This window comes from Glossina fuscipes, unplaced genomic scaffold (assembly GCF_014805625.2).
Source record: "Glossina fuscipes isolate IAEA_lab_2018 unplaced genomic scaffold, Yale_Gfus_2 27, whole genome shotgun sequence".
NCBI classification, from domain to species: Eukaryota; Metazoa; Arthropoda; class Insecta; order Diptera; family Glossinidae; genus Glossina; species Glossina fuscipes.
In genome coordinates, this window is record NW_023998422.1 from 640,640 (window position 1) to 656,326 (window position 15,687).

The 15,687-nt window shown below is 35.2% G+C and overlaps 1 protein-coding gene across 5 annotated transcripts in view; it reads left to right on the top strand.

Annotated features, from left to right (window-relative positions):
- The window catches only part of LOC119636075 (protein 4.1 homolog), a 69,572-nt gene that overhangs the window by 27,168 nt on the left and 26,717 nt on the right, over positions 1-15,687 (top strand). The gene's annotated exons all lie outside the window — the stretch shown is intronic.

The following is a 15,687-nucleotide window of genomic DNA, read 5'->3' on the forward strand; positions in this document are numbered from 1 at the left end:
GTCAGCCTAGCCTGACGATAATGTTTTATTTGTAAAGATGAAGAAAAATTTCTCCTGCTGTTGTAGTCCCTAGACTTTCTATTCTTTCTTCTAGAGGTCCTTTCAAGAGATGAGACTTTTTTGATGCGATTTTCATATGTTTTGTGTGGTTGGCTTTTCCGTGGACAACGCTTCGAATGACTAATATTAAATAATTTTTTAACAATAAAATCTTTTAAAGTCTATTCAGTCCAGGCATTTTCAAAAAGAGCTCTCTGCGCAAATGTAATTGACTTACAAACCTCCAAAATAGCGTTTCACTCATGACATTCCTAAGAAATCCTCGAGGAAGAATAAGCTGACTTTGTTTCACGATTACTTCCTTGAAGGTTATGCGATTGTTTCTACATTTAATTGTATAATCATTGTTTGCCAAAACCAATCAACTGGTGAACTTGAAAAATTAATAGTCACTCTTGTTTCTTGATGTCAGTCCATCCCATGCAATAGTAAAACAAAAACTTAGAAAGCTTATAATCAAGATAACTACTTAACCTTTACTGTAATTTTGCGCTGAATTAAGTTCAAAGAGAAAGTTTCATAAAAAATTTAATATTTTTCTCTACATTTTACAATCAGCTCTATAAACAATAATTAACATAAATGAAAATTTCTTAATATTTTTCATTAGTTTTCCTGCCTTTTAGGCAAAGTTCCGCCAAAAATATATTCACTACACTCGTTATTGTTCATATTGTTAAAAGTTGACAAAGTGCAGTTGTTGGCCGACCGAGTGTGTGCGTGTCTGCCTCTTAAGCATAAACACATTTTGAGGTGTGATTTTTTTTAATATTTGTATTTGGGTTTTTTGTTTTCTTTCTTTTCTTCTTCATTCGTTGCCAACCATTAAAAAAATGTGACTACGGCTATCTAAATGTTAACTGCCTGTGTGCAATAAATTTTAATATCATTTAAAAGTTCATCTACCCTAAAAATTCATGTAAATGATTACGACAGTATTGGTAGAAGTAGTTTGTTTTCTAGTAAATTAATAGATAAAAACCCGCTAAATGTAATTAATAAATAGAAGGAGAAAATCTATTAAAAACCTATCTTGTTCAACCCTTGCAAATATGCCTAGTTTTGGCGAGGTATGCGAAAGTGTAATATTCCATGGAGACTAAGTCAGGGGAATGCGATGTAGGTGGAAATAATTTAATGCAATTCATTGCTGTTATGGTCGGCTTGCGACAAGATATATTGAGAACATTTTTATACCCACCACTGCAAGATGGGAATACACTCAATACGTTCTTCTCGATAGTGTACGCAACACCCGAAAGGAAGCTTCAGAGACCCTATAAAGATATTCGTGATCAGCGTGAAATTCTCAATTGGTTTAGCCATGTCTGTCCGTCTATGAGGCGACTTGTTGTTACTGCGTTCGTCGCAAAGACGAAGATATCGATTTCAAATTTAGTAGAAACGTTAGAAGTCTTTGCACGCAGGTTGGTATTGGAAATGGGCCGAATTGGTCAGAGTAGAAGCCCGCAGTGGAGCATAAACTGAACGCAAGTCAGTTTATTTTAACAAAAATTTGTGGGTTTTTGCTCGTTGCCCAAAAATTATAAAAGCAAGAAAGCAGAAATTTTACTTTACGAACTCTACTACTCTACTACTCTTTAGATCCAAAAATGGAACCAATCGGACATGCCTACACCAAGTTACGTAAGTAATGATATTTTATTTTTTTTTTTTCAAGTTTTTCAGGTTTTAGTTAGGGAGTAATCACAAGATTATTTTTTACATTCCTCAAGTGAAGATATATTAGTTTGGGGAAAAAGAAATCCATTATTTTTTCGGTAGATGGCTGCACCGATAGATTTCTCGTAAAGTATCGATCGAACAATTTCAGATTTATGCTCGTTGGAAAGGTGACATTTTTTGACAAAGGCGAAAATGCAAGCCAGGCGGCTAAAATTATGAATGGTGTTTATGGTTCCGATACTGTAACGCCCAATTATGTGCAATTTTGGTTTCGTAGATTCCGTCCAGGAATTTTTGATGTTAAAGCTGCACCTCGCACAGGTAGGCCGCTCGTCGAAAATGTCGATAAAATCGGAGTAATGATCGAAGTTGACCGGCATGTTAGCAGTCGTAACATAGCCCAGGAGCTAAAAATCGACCATAAAACAGTTTTAAACCATTTACACAAAGCTGGATTCAAAAAGAAGCTCGATGTTTGGGTGCCACACCAATTAACAGAAAAAAACATGATGGATCGAATTTCTATCTGCGAAGTCTTGGCCAAACGGAATGAGATAGACCCATTTCTTAAACGGATGGTGACTGGAGATGAGAAATGGATCACATACGATAACCCTGTGCGAAAACGATCATGGTCAAAGAGTGGTGAAGCACCTCAAACGGCCAGGAAGGTTTTGCTATTCATTTGGTGGGACTGGAAGGGGATTATTTATTATGAGTTGCTTCCATACGGCCAAACGCTAAATTCTGATCTCTACTGTCAACAACTGGACCGTTTGAAGATAGCGATTGACCAGAAACGGCCAGAATTGGCCAACAGGAGAGGTGTCGTATTCCACCAGGACAACGCTAGGCCACACACATCTACAGTGACTCGCCAGAAACTTCGGGAGCTTGGTTGGGAAGTTTTAATGCATCCGCCATACAGTCCGGACTTGCCACCAAGCGATTATCATCTTTTTCTTGCATTGCAAAATTTCTTTAATAATAAAAAATTGGAATCTAGGGAGGATTGTGAAAATCGACTACTAGAGTTTTTTGCAAATAAAGACCAGGACTTCTATGAGAGAGGCATTTTGAAGTTACCTTTAAAATGGCAACAAATCGTACAACAAAACGGTGCATATTTGACCCAAATCGGACAATCCGAAACATGTTAAATAAAGTCCTGAAGTTCATATAAAAATAATGGATTTCTTTTTCCCCAAACTAATATTATCTGCCTAAAAATGGGTTAATTCTAAAATGAACATGATTTTCATGGTGATTAATATTTTCTTAATAATACCAGCGATACGGGTATGAAATAAAAGAGCTTGGAGAAAAGTATAGTGGTGGGTATGTGACGTTCGGTGCCCTTTCTTACTTGTTTTCGTTTTCGTTTGGGGCTTTTTTGTGCATTTTTGTTGTCATTCAAACACACTCCTTAACATTTTTCCACCTCAAGAACACGATAACGTTCCCAACCGATTTTTGCCTTTTTGGTTGATTTAAACGGCTTTCGCCGTTTGCTGTCCAGCCAGTTCACTATCGGCTTGACTATAAAGCGTAGTCATGAATTCATGCTTCATCTATTGTCACATCTCCTAGCAAATATATCTTTTTTATTTCGCTTAAATAACTCCAATGGGCGGTCTGAATCATCAACATGTTGGTTCTTTTTCGTCAGAAGCGAGCTAATCCCGTACCCACTTCGAGCGCACCTTTCTCATAAGCAAATGTTCTTGCAAAATAGCAACTAGACTGCTTTATCGTATCAGTAAGGTGCCAGTTATCTCACGCAACTTGACTTTTCGAAACAATTGCCGGGCTCGGCGACCTGGGCGTTCAGATTCATCATCGTTTGTACGGGTGCGGATTTAAAGTCAGTGAACCATTTCTCTAGCGCATATCTCGATGGAATAGAGTAACAAAAACTCTTGCCAAGCCATTGCTTTGCCATTAAAAATTAATACTTTATCAATACCCGAATTTAAAATTTTTCGAAATATATTGAAAGTTTTGAAAATGACAAAAGTAGCGTCACTAACACGATCTTAAATTCTAAACTAAAAAGCGGAATGTCATTTGAAGGATGATATTATCTAAAATTCATATGAATTTGTGAATAGCGAGGACATCTACACCCATCCATCCTATGAACTTATTGACTGAGGTGAAAACTGGCGTCGCTTTCCCTTAGAAACGTTGCCACAAGAGCAAAAGTTAAAGATTTGAAAAATTTAATTTTTTACTCTGAAGACAAGAAATATCTATGTCGATGCGTATGCGAATTTCTTATCCGTTTTATTTTTTAAATAAAATCTTTCGCAAATATTCATTTAAATATTTCCAATAGCAAAAAGACGTTACAGTACTGTTTTGTTTATTAATTATATAAAACTTGAACTTGACATTAATATCAATTGATTCTAATTTTTAATAAATCTAATGTACTATAAATAGAGGAATGCGTTTGAAATGAAGTCATCATTAAACTAATTGAGTGATAAACTGTGTTTGCAATTACATTATATTTATAAAAATAAAATAAAATCAAAATTAATAAGAAAAATTATTAAGAAAATTACAAATATTTTTGCAATGAATCTTCATAAGGCTCATAAGGCACTCTTTGCTTCAAGGCTTAGTCACTTAGTATGATGTAATTCCTAAGAAGAATGCAACTCCTTCATAATGTTGCATTGATTTTTTTTTTTTTTTTTTTTTACTATTTATTCCGTTGGCAACTATTTGTGCCATTTTTCCCCAAGCAAATATTCTCTTCGTTTTAAACCTCTCCGTATGTCTGCAGCTCTGCATCCAACTGAAACTTTTGCTATTTCACTCATTGTATTATTCTTCTTAGCCGATAATAGTTAACAACGTAGTATGCTCAGAAAAGCTGGGGAATTGTAATAATTGTCGTAGGCGGAGCTTTCTCCTTTTCCTTCGGAAGACATTTTTTTGAATGTGAAAGACAACTGAATGCCTGCCGATCGTTTTCTAATACAATTTTCGATGAGCATCGTAAATGTGAGTAGTGACCGCTACTAATTACAAATTGTGAGTTCTTCAATTCTCCGCCTATTGCGAGTGGATCATATACATTCTCACACGTAATATTTAAATTTTTGCAGCACAGATTTAAAACAACATAAGTGGACCGATCCTAACTGTTTCCAACAGGGCTCGTCCTCCCAAAACACGTCACTGTACCAAATGTCATCGAAATATCTCAAAAATTGCGAGCTGTAGCTGGAAGACAAATTTACATGAACAGACATAAGACGGAGACGCGGGCAGATGGGCAGACAGGCTTAGATCAATTCAGATAATGATGCTGAATCGATCGATATAGCATAAAGTGGGTCTATTTTAAGCCCTTCTGTGTGTTATAGACGACCGCACTAACTAAATGTACCGTGTATCACCGTGTAGGCTATAAGAAATTGATCTGAATAACTGATAAGTTAATTTTTTTTCAATTTTGACTTAGACAACTTCTACAATTATGGACTCATATGATCCAATCTACATTGGCAAATTGTTCCTTTCGGTGACACGTGTATCGATTTAGGAGAGATGGATATCTTCATATAACCGAAAGTTTTTTCCTACGTTCACAACAACAATTTTGCAAAGTAAATGCGCTATAGTTGCATTCGTTTTTCTCAGTTTATAAATTCCGACTTAGTGAGTCTCTCATCAATCGGGCAATTCTTTGCTTGAAATTACTTATCCTTAAATAAAGTTAACTCAAACGTATTAGTGAAGTGTTGTAGAATATCTCCCCTGTGTCTTTGCACTCTACTCTCTTGGCAAGAGAGACTGTCAATGCTTGTGTACTGAACTTGTTGCTTTTAATGAAGCGTTAAATTAAAATTTTGATTTTTAAATGTCTATCGTCACATACACTTTACAAACTCTTTTCTTTTTTTTTTTAATGTATGCAAAGTCACCACCTTTTTCTCCCCACAAAAGCCGAAGGTAAATAGAATTAATCGAACATTTAGTAGCATAAACACACAAAAACAATTTTGCACATTATAACGTCAATGAACAAGTAATAAAAAAAAAAAAAAAAAAAATACAAAAAAACTAGAATTTCCGTTTAACGGAAATTGATTGCTGTTTCCTTTCCAAGCATATACAAAGCAACAGTTGCTTGTATAGAGGCCAACTCGGAAGAGACGAGAGACGAGAACAATCAAGTTCAACAATCATTGAAAAATGTTTAACAATTTCTTCCATTTCTATGATAATTTTTTCTATTATTTGGAAAAATGATTTGTGTATGTGTATGATTCTCGCAAATATAAGAATAAAGAGAATTTATTGGTTCGTTATCTAAAAATATGCATAAACTCTACTGTTACTATTACTAGGTGCAATAGTTGATGTGGGTGTGTCCAGCCATGTAAATCATTCGTACAGCGTTAGTATATTTTCTTTTTTGGTTTATGAACAACTGTGCCTGCATTCTCTATTGAAGATCGTTTTTATACCCTATACCACTTATGGCACAGGGCTTAACTTAAGTGTGTGCTGAAAAATAAAAATTTTTTTTAATTTTTCCCGTTCTGCAATAGCATTTGGACCTACTAAATTGATATGAAAAATTTGGCTCGGCTGGGGCATTTTTTTAGCCCTCTCCTATATAACCTTTCCTACGAAAACTGAATCTTTATCTGGCGAAAAGGTCTAGTTTTCAATACTTCAGGGTGAAGTTTAGTTTATTATAGTAAATTGACATGGCAATCAACCCTATCGGATTTGGAGCACGTAGGCCTGTTATTTGGATACCACCGCGTATAAGGATTGCTCTAATATGCGGGCTTTCATGAGAAGTATGGCTTTGCAAGAAAATGGTACACTTTTTACAAAAACGAAGGTATAATTGTATTAGGCTTAGGATTACGTGGGGTGTCTGATGGCCGGCCTTGCCCAACTATAATATTCTTAATTGTTATATATTGAGTTTATTCACTTCGACCCTTAATGGGAAGACGCTCTGTAAGTGCCCGTGTTGGCTTTTTGCCCAGCTTTTTAAAATGGTTTATAAATTATAAAATGAAGTGTTAATGTCTTCCCCAGAGTGAACTGATTACAATGGAATGTGAAAACAATGGAAATCGGTTAAAGTAAAGAAGAAAGAAATCAAATTGAACCTACATCCTTGAGGGATTCCAGCAATAATCGTAAGGATGGACAGACATTATTAACCTTCCTAAAATTTTTTTTTACCTTATGTTTATTATATCTTTTTTAACTATTGTACGCCCATTTGTTCCCATTACTATGCTCCTTTGAATTACAAATGCATAACCTCGTATATACATAGTTGCATTCTTGAGTATTAAACCAATTCATTCTGATCAAGAAATCATGTGAATGTTTTGCCCGCGAAATAAAGTGAAAAAATTCTTTTAATCTCATACTACAATTAAGATAAAACATTTCAAGTCTCGATTTGCAAAATATAGCCAACATAGATTTAAAGATCACTTTGAACCATTTAACCAAAGTAAGTGATGTCTGATCAGCAGAATGAGTTGCAGTAGCGAAATCCTTGTAATATTCCATCACTCTTTTTAGCAAACGTCGGCCATACTGGCTCTCAATAATCGACTTAGTTACTCCCCACTGAGTTGAACCAGTTCTCAATACGTGAACCTATAAGAGTGGATTTCGTCTTATCGTAGTTTCAATTCGTATTTACTTGCTTATAAATCGTTTCAATGGCTTTAAAACTTGCAAAGATGATTCTTTGCGTAGGCCTCAGTGAATGAATTTGCTAATTTTTCATCCTTCGATTTCCTATCTGCATTCTTTTTTAATGCACCTACAGGTTCGTTTTGCCATAACCAAGCTCGAATGCTCGAGTGTTAAATCGCTTTTACCGATTGATAGCACAATCGTACAAGAAAACCGTTGACTTTTAGAAGAAATTTTCTCCGAATCAAAGAAGGAAGGAAGCAAGATTCTCCGAACAGAGGTTAACAACAGTGTCAATAAGCAGTGCTCTGTTTCGTTACAGAGGAAATACTTTAAAAATTGATATAGTGTAGCGATTTTTCCTATTCATCGAGACAGACATCTAAACTATCCCTTAATCACTTTGAAGCCTTGAAATGAAAGATGACAGCATATATTATATATTTCTAGGACAATTTTAATCGATGAAAAACGCTCGAGGCATGACTCAAAATTTTAGCAGTTTTTTAGCGGCCACTGTTAAGTGCTTTTTAAGAATATTTGAAATCATCAAGCAAGTATATATCGTGAAAGACATGCAATCATTTGAAATCCAATAACTTTATAACATGCAAAGCATTTAAAAAATAAAAAATATAAAAAAAATACTACAACTTTTTACAATTATACTGCACTTAAATTACAGTGCAATAGTGGAAACAGTATTAATAAACTGTACGAGAAAAACCCATCAGTCGCTTAGAAAAGGTTCATTTAGTTAAAGCACATAAAAAAAAAAAAAACAAAATTGTACTATCGCCGTTTATATATGTAGGTATGTATGTAGAAATTTTAATGCATCGTAGTAAAAAAAAAAAAAAAAAAAAACTGGAACAAAGGAAACTTATGGCGCCAAAATTCTGCTTAATAAATATATTGCGCCTATTTGCTACCTACGTCCATAAAAAAAAAACAACAATAATAATATTGACATAATTCGATATTCGTTAGTTCGTTCGACTAACAAAAATTTTTCATTTCCTTCACACTACGCTTTGGAGCCGACGGCCAATTAAATGAAAAATTAATGTTGTGTGCATACCTTCCTTCTCTCTATTGCCTACCTCTGCTCTATAATGTATAGCTACTATCTGCGAAATGATCCTAGCTTTTGGGTGCCTTTCAATAAGCAATGAGTTTCTATATCTGAGATACTTATATCTGCTCATACAAATCTAAAAGATACCTACGTTTACCATGAACACGAATGTCTTTGACGGTTCAGAAGCCTTAGGGCGAATCTTTGATAAGCCATCTTGTCAGGCCCCAAATTATTAGGATTGAGAAATAATTTTAGACCATTTGCCCCGTAATTGGGACAATTCCTTGCCAGCTGAAGATTATGGTTTATGTTACATTGTGAAGCCATTTATTGGTATACATGGTGCGTCTTTACTCTCCTCAAAAATGTTGTGATTATCCCTTTGCCTCACATGCTTGACAATGCTGATATTGGTTGGTTCACAGGAATTTATTATCAAGTGCGCAGGCACCCCTTACCTCGATCTAGAAGATCCATTGTACTCGCCCATGCTCGTAGGTTCCCAGTCTTAAAGCTTTTATAAATTCCTGCACCTTCTTTGGATCGAAGCACCACACCGTGTCCGGCGCTGTAAAACGCTCGCCGATCATCTGGTGTCTGATTCTGCAGATGGCCTCAGAGTCGCATAGAAAACGATGGCACGTCTTCTTTGCCGCTTGGCCGGTATTGGACATATTCACGTTTTTCAGCACGTACCTGAGGGAATTACCGACCTTACTGAAGGCTGTAACTAAACGTGTGTCGCTTCTACTTTCGTTCCAGTAATTTATGTACCATACCGGTAGATTCTATAAATTTTTTTTTGTTCGCCATTGTCCTGCACATTGCTTGCAGCGGCAATCTGATTTTTTCTGCGCCCACTACGGGACTAACCTGCTAATATGGGTTCTTGGTAAGCCACGAAAAGCTTTTAGAAAGTTACGTAACCCCTCTGTCTGCCCTGTTGGCTAGATAGTCAGCTCTTTTGTTGGCCTCAACACCCGAATGCCCAGGCATCACAAGCATTCAGTTACGTAGTAGTTATCAATTTGTAAATATCTGCAAAACACCTGAACTACCTCAACGAATGAAAAGGTGGAAATATATTCACCTAAAAATTATCTCAATATCAACCTTTGTCGGATTTGGTCAATAAAATTTCTTTCTCTTCCTCCTTCACAAGTGTATGGAATCTATTAGATAAAAAGTTATGTTATGAGCTGTCATGTCCAAGATTGCTTGTACATTGAGAACGAAATTCTCTTTATATAAAGTCCCGTTTCCATCAATCGATCATATATGACTGACTGCCTGGGATAACAGCGCATTAAACCGCATGTATAGCTTGTATTGAAAGCGTATGTTGCTTAAAGTGCTTAGAGATTTTTGTTTTGAACTTACTACGACTATGACATTTTGATTTATAACAAAGGCTTTCAATTATCTAATAAAACTCTCATATGTGTGTAAACGCTTTATAAAACGTAATGCATAATGTATTGGTCACGAATGTGATTTTTAAGTTTAAGTCATAGATTTTTTATTGTGGATTTTCTGTTTTCTGTTTTCTGTTTTGTGCCAAGTCCATAATATTTATTCGTTTCATATATATATACAATGCTATATATGCTATATGAAGTAAATATGTAAGACTTTTAATAACATATAAATATAAAACTTACTGTTAATTTCCTTTTTCTGCAATAAAACTAAATTCAAATAAATATTTGCACCGAGTTTTACACTAATTTGGTTTATATGTAAACTATCAAATTAGGTTTTTGCCTGCTTGATTATATAATTATGGATGGATTATAAACAATTAGTTGCTGTTTCTGTTGTTATTTTTGCGATCATATATCCTCGGTAAAAACGGACAAACCCAAATGAACTCGAAATTTAGTATAGTTCAGTCTACATTTGCTACGCGTGGTCTCTACATGTGTTATCTCCGTGCGATAGTAAATAAACCAGACCAAGGTTAGTACACTCCCGGGCACCAATGATTGTTATGGAAATTTATTTATTAATGATCAAGAAGGTCATAAATAAATGGATAGACTTGATTCATTCAAACTATATCCTTATATATGTACAAGTGTGTGCTGATCAGATGGACTTGCGACTTATGTGCAGAGATATTAAAAATCATATGACGAAATTAATCAATTTAAGTTAATTTTCCTTTCAGTTATTATTATTATTATTAATTTCGCCAGAGATATAAATTCTCTTAAAAGCACTAGCATCTATTAAAAACTTTTATTAAAAACTCTACCGCACTCGAAATTCGAACCCACGGCCATTGACTTGCTAGTCGAGATTCCTCGCCTTCGGCTACTCAGGCGAATCCTTTCAGTTATTATTTTATTTATCAAGATAATTGAACTTTTATAATATGCAAGGGAGGGTAACAGTTCCGCTGTATACGTAGCAAGCAATCTCTACATCGACTATCAAAGAGTACTTCATTGACAAAATTTCTCTTGTAAGGAGCCGTGTATTCGCCCAGCCGCCACCTTTTTGCACCTTTGTAACAAGAAATTTCGACACCTCAAAAACATAGGCAGGAAGCGAAAGTCTGGCGTAGCATAGTCATCAATAAGTCGCCAGACTGACACCCGCCCGTCTTCATTTTTAGAAGGCGACAACCTTCAAACGATGCCTCAAGTCAAAAATTTCAAGTTAATTCCAGGGACATTTTGTTTGGTCACGATGGAAACAAAGCAACAACGCATTACGAATTCCAGGCAACGGTGAAAATGGCATGGCTTGAAGTTCGAATTGTCGCCCTACTCACCTACCGCACCCTATAAATTAGGCTCCAAGCGAGTATTATCTGTTCGCAAGTCTGAAAAGAAAGGCAGAAAAGACAAAGATTTGGATCAATTGATCAGATCAGATGGATACTGAAGTTTACGTTAGAACAACCTTAAACTAATTACATTTTGATGGATAAAATAGAATTTTACAAAAACAAAAAAAATCGTTTTCTTTACTTCCGAGACCTATTGGTCGTTGTAGTATATAGAAACAGAATATTCTGTGTTTCTCTGTAATATTTCGTTAATCAATGCCCTTATGCCTATTACAAGATGTTATCAACAAAATGACGGGCATCGCATTGTTAGGAAGGGCCCGCAAGTCCTTCACAGAAAATTGTGCAAACATTTATTTCGTCTCTAATCGAATCTAATCTAACTTTCTTTTGTGTTTTCTTGATGACGCAATCATTTGTTTGTTTTATTAAAAATATTTGATTGTATTCTACCAAAATGCGGACATTGATGATGATTCATCGTAGCTTAAGTAATTTGTTTGCTTATTTTCGCATAAATTCTCGTTTAGGTATAAAAAGAAAGAAAAAACAACAAAAATGAAATAAGTTATTGTTTGATAATTTTCAGTTCTATGCTGTTTGCGTATATTAAATATTTGTTTCTATCAAGACGATAATAGACGAAACACTCGATGCAGTTCATGTTCTTTCGGAAAAAGTTTCCCATGAATAGAAGCGAAAGCTCCAATCACTGCTAAGATGACAATGATTATCGAATAGCACAGAGAGATCCCTATCGTTCTTGCATATTTAAAATTTAAGGATTTAGATCGAACAGCAATGAACGGTAGACGTTTCTCTTGAACACGGCGTCCATTGAATAGGACAGAGAGACTTCTATTTTCTTGAATCTTTGAAATTCATCGTTTTAGATCGAACAGGAATGAACGACAGACGTCTCCCTTGAACATGACCTCTTTCCTTGAATAGAATAGAGAGATCCATATGGCTCTTGAATCTTTAAAATTCATCGTTTTATATCGAACAGGAATGAGCGTTAGACGTCTCTCTTGATCATGACACATTCCCTTGAATAGGACAAAGAGATCTATATCGTTCTTGAATCTTTGAAACCCATCGATTAAGATCGAACGGTAGACGTTTCCCTTGAATATGACTTCTTTCTTTGAATAGGACCGAGAGACCTCTATGGTTTTTCAATCTTTGAAACTCATCGATTTAGATTGAACAGGAACGAACGGTAGACGTCTCCCTTGAACATGACGTCCGTCGAATAGGATAAAGCTCCCAATCGTTTTTGAATCTTTGAAACTCATCGATTTAGCTCTAACATGAACGAACGGTAGACGTTTCTCTTGAACACGGTGTCCATTGAATAGGACAGAGAGACCTCTATTTTCTTGAATCTTTGAAATTCACCGTTTTAGATCGAACAGGAATGAACGTTAGACGTCTCTCTTGCTCATGACACATTCCCTTGAATAGGACACCTCTATGGTTTTTCAATATTTGAAACGCATCGGAACAGGAGTGAACGTACCTTGAACATAGCATTCATTGAATAGGACAGAGAGATCGCTATGGTTTTTGAATCTTCATCGATTTACATCGAACAGGAATGACCGAACGATAGAGAAGAGATTTACCATATATAAGTAAAAACATTTTACTTTTCGTCCCATTTTTTGATATCTTTCTTGGGTCGTGACTATTCATTTTGTCGCAAGCATTGGTAGTCCAAACTGTCGATTATTCATCAAGTCAGGAAAACAAAACCACGCATGATAGGCAATTATTCTCATAAAAATTTATTATTTAAGATGCATAACGTGATGGTTTAAGCTATTGAACGCTATTAGTCTTTAACGTATGAAGCCAAGACGTGATGTAATGCAAAAAATTTAATTATTAAAAATAAGCTTCGCGTGAGGTGCACTTTTAATAGCAAGCAATTTCTGTTCTATCGTTACAATCATAAACACATTGATAGCGAGGCAAACAGAAAGTTATTTTTAAAGCTTGAAGGCAAACTTGATTTAGAAGATATCCTCCTATATATTATAAAAACATATAAATTTGCCTCAGCTTTTTCTTTCGTAGCGAAACGATTTCACTCCAAGATTAGATATTTAAAACCATGAAAAAGCATAAAAGAATTTTAAAAATTTCTTTGTTGTTTGTTGCACGCTTCTTATTTTATTGGTTTCTTTTTCACTTCGCGATAGATTGTAGCATAACAAAGACATTTTTGCAAAGACGCAAACCAGAATAACGTTGGTTATCTTCCCTGCTATAATACCTTTGGTTTTCCTATATCGCTAAAATATCATGGACTGTTCACAGCTCACCGTGAATAAAGTTATTTGTATAACACGTTTTCAAGAGAAGATGGGAAATGGTCGAAAGAGTGATCCAAACCGAACCATTTTTAATAGCATTCGTCCCTACGCCGAAACATATCAAATGTACCAAATTTCATCGAAATGTCATAAATATTGCTACCCGTGTATAGAGCACAAGAAAACAAACAGATGACAGCTTAGGTCGATTTAGAAAGCGATTCTGAATCAGTCAGCATAATAAAAAATGGATGCATTTCAAGTCCATCTGGGCGTTATATACAGATCCGCATTAACTTTTATACCCTTTTGTACCGCAAGAAAAGGGGAAAAACTTGATATTTTTGTTAATAGTCACTGACAGCAAATGACAAACATGAACGTATGCAATCGGGACGCATTAAACATTAAGATGACAAATGGTTGTCTAAAAAATATTGATCGCTCATGAGGTTAAAGTCCCTTTATTAATTTCTAATTAGTTCGCTCTGAATCAATTTTCTTCACACTGTACACTGATATTGCGGAAAAGCTAAACCTATCTTCATAGTTAGATTTGATATTTTTTCCGATGATTTCGGTAAAAGCACAGAAGCCCCCTTTAGTATATATCTGTATAAATGTAACGTGACGCATATATTTTTAAAAAAGTTCCTGAAAAATCATACTCATTACCATAAGGGGATTTACTGAATGGATCGTTGAGTGTATAATGCGCCAAAAATGCGTATCAGAGGACTGTACCAAATATCCGTAACTCGGACTTGCTCGATGGCCACTGATCAATCTTCAAATATAAGGCACAGATTGGATACAAATAACGTTCACTATAGATAAAAAAACCATAAGCTACGATCTATAACAGATTTAAGCCTGAAGGGCAAAAATTTCGGAAAATTTCAAAGATCGAGGCGTCATACGCAAACTGCCCGTCGGGATCTACCTATAGCCCACTTAAGCTTAGTAAGAAAATTGTTGTAAATGTGACCGTTTATCTATAATATTTTAGCTAAATATTTTGTGATGTAATGGCCTGAAGTGACAGGTATCAAAGAGTTCATCCAAGCAAGTGTAACTATTGGAGTGATTTTTTTATTATAAAACTCTTACCTTCGTTGATATAAAAAGACTGTTTGAGCAAAAAAGCAAAGCTGTTTAAAGCCTGTGATGATGATGATGATGATGATGGTGACATGCGCTCGTACAAGTAAGGCAGTTGTCTACAGTGGTGACGAATTCAATTGAAATGTACACAAAAAAATAAATTTAAAATTCAGAAAACAAACAGTGGCCACCTGGTACGCAAATAGCGACATTTTAATTTTTTTAAATCCTCTCAGAGAACAGTTTTGCGAACGCTAGTGTTGAATCTTGCATAAGGCTATATACTGTTTGCAGGTCACTTGGAATTGAAAAATTTATAATAAAAATTAAAAGGATTTTTCCTCTTCACTATCTTTGCAAAATAAATAATTGAAGAAACATCGGAGAAGAGACACAAATCTGATATCGTATCCTATTACTTTGATGTTAGGCGGGTGGGGGGAAAAAGAAAAATCCACAGCAATCTTTCGAGGCAATGCACAAATTTGTGATCACGCGACCATACCGTATAGCGCTAGGCTGACATCACAGAGTCGGGGGGAAAAAGTTCAAAACTTGTTACGGCTTCAATACAAATGAAATCGAAGACTTAGATAACAATTAAATCGTAAAGTTGATGGTTGACATGTTTACTAAACGGCATTAACAATAGATTTGTTAAACTTAAAAAAAAAGTGTAAGGAAATACGTTGACTGGAGTATAACGTAATTGATTCGATTCGTAAAAAACAAAACTATTACACGTGACACTTAAATTATTAGGGTCATAAGTAAGAAATCCAGCCATGAATAAAGTAATTACCGCGTACGGACAATAGGCGACCAATGATTGAATTCAATGCTTATAATACTGAATTATAAGGACGTAATTTTTTACAACAAAGGAAGGTGAGAGGCGTCAATGGTTTTTGTTACTTAAGGCCTTGAACTGAAGCGAAGTC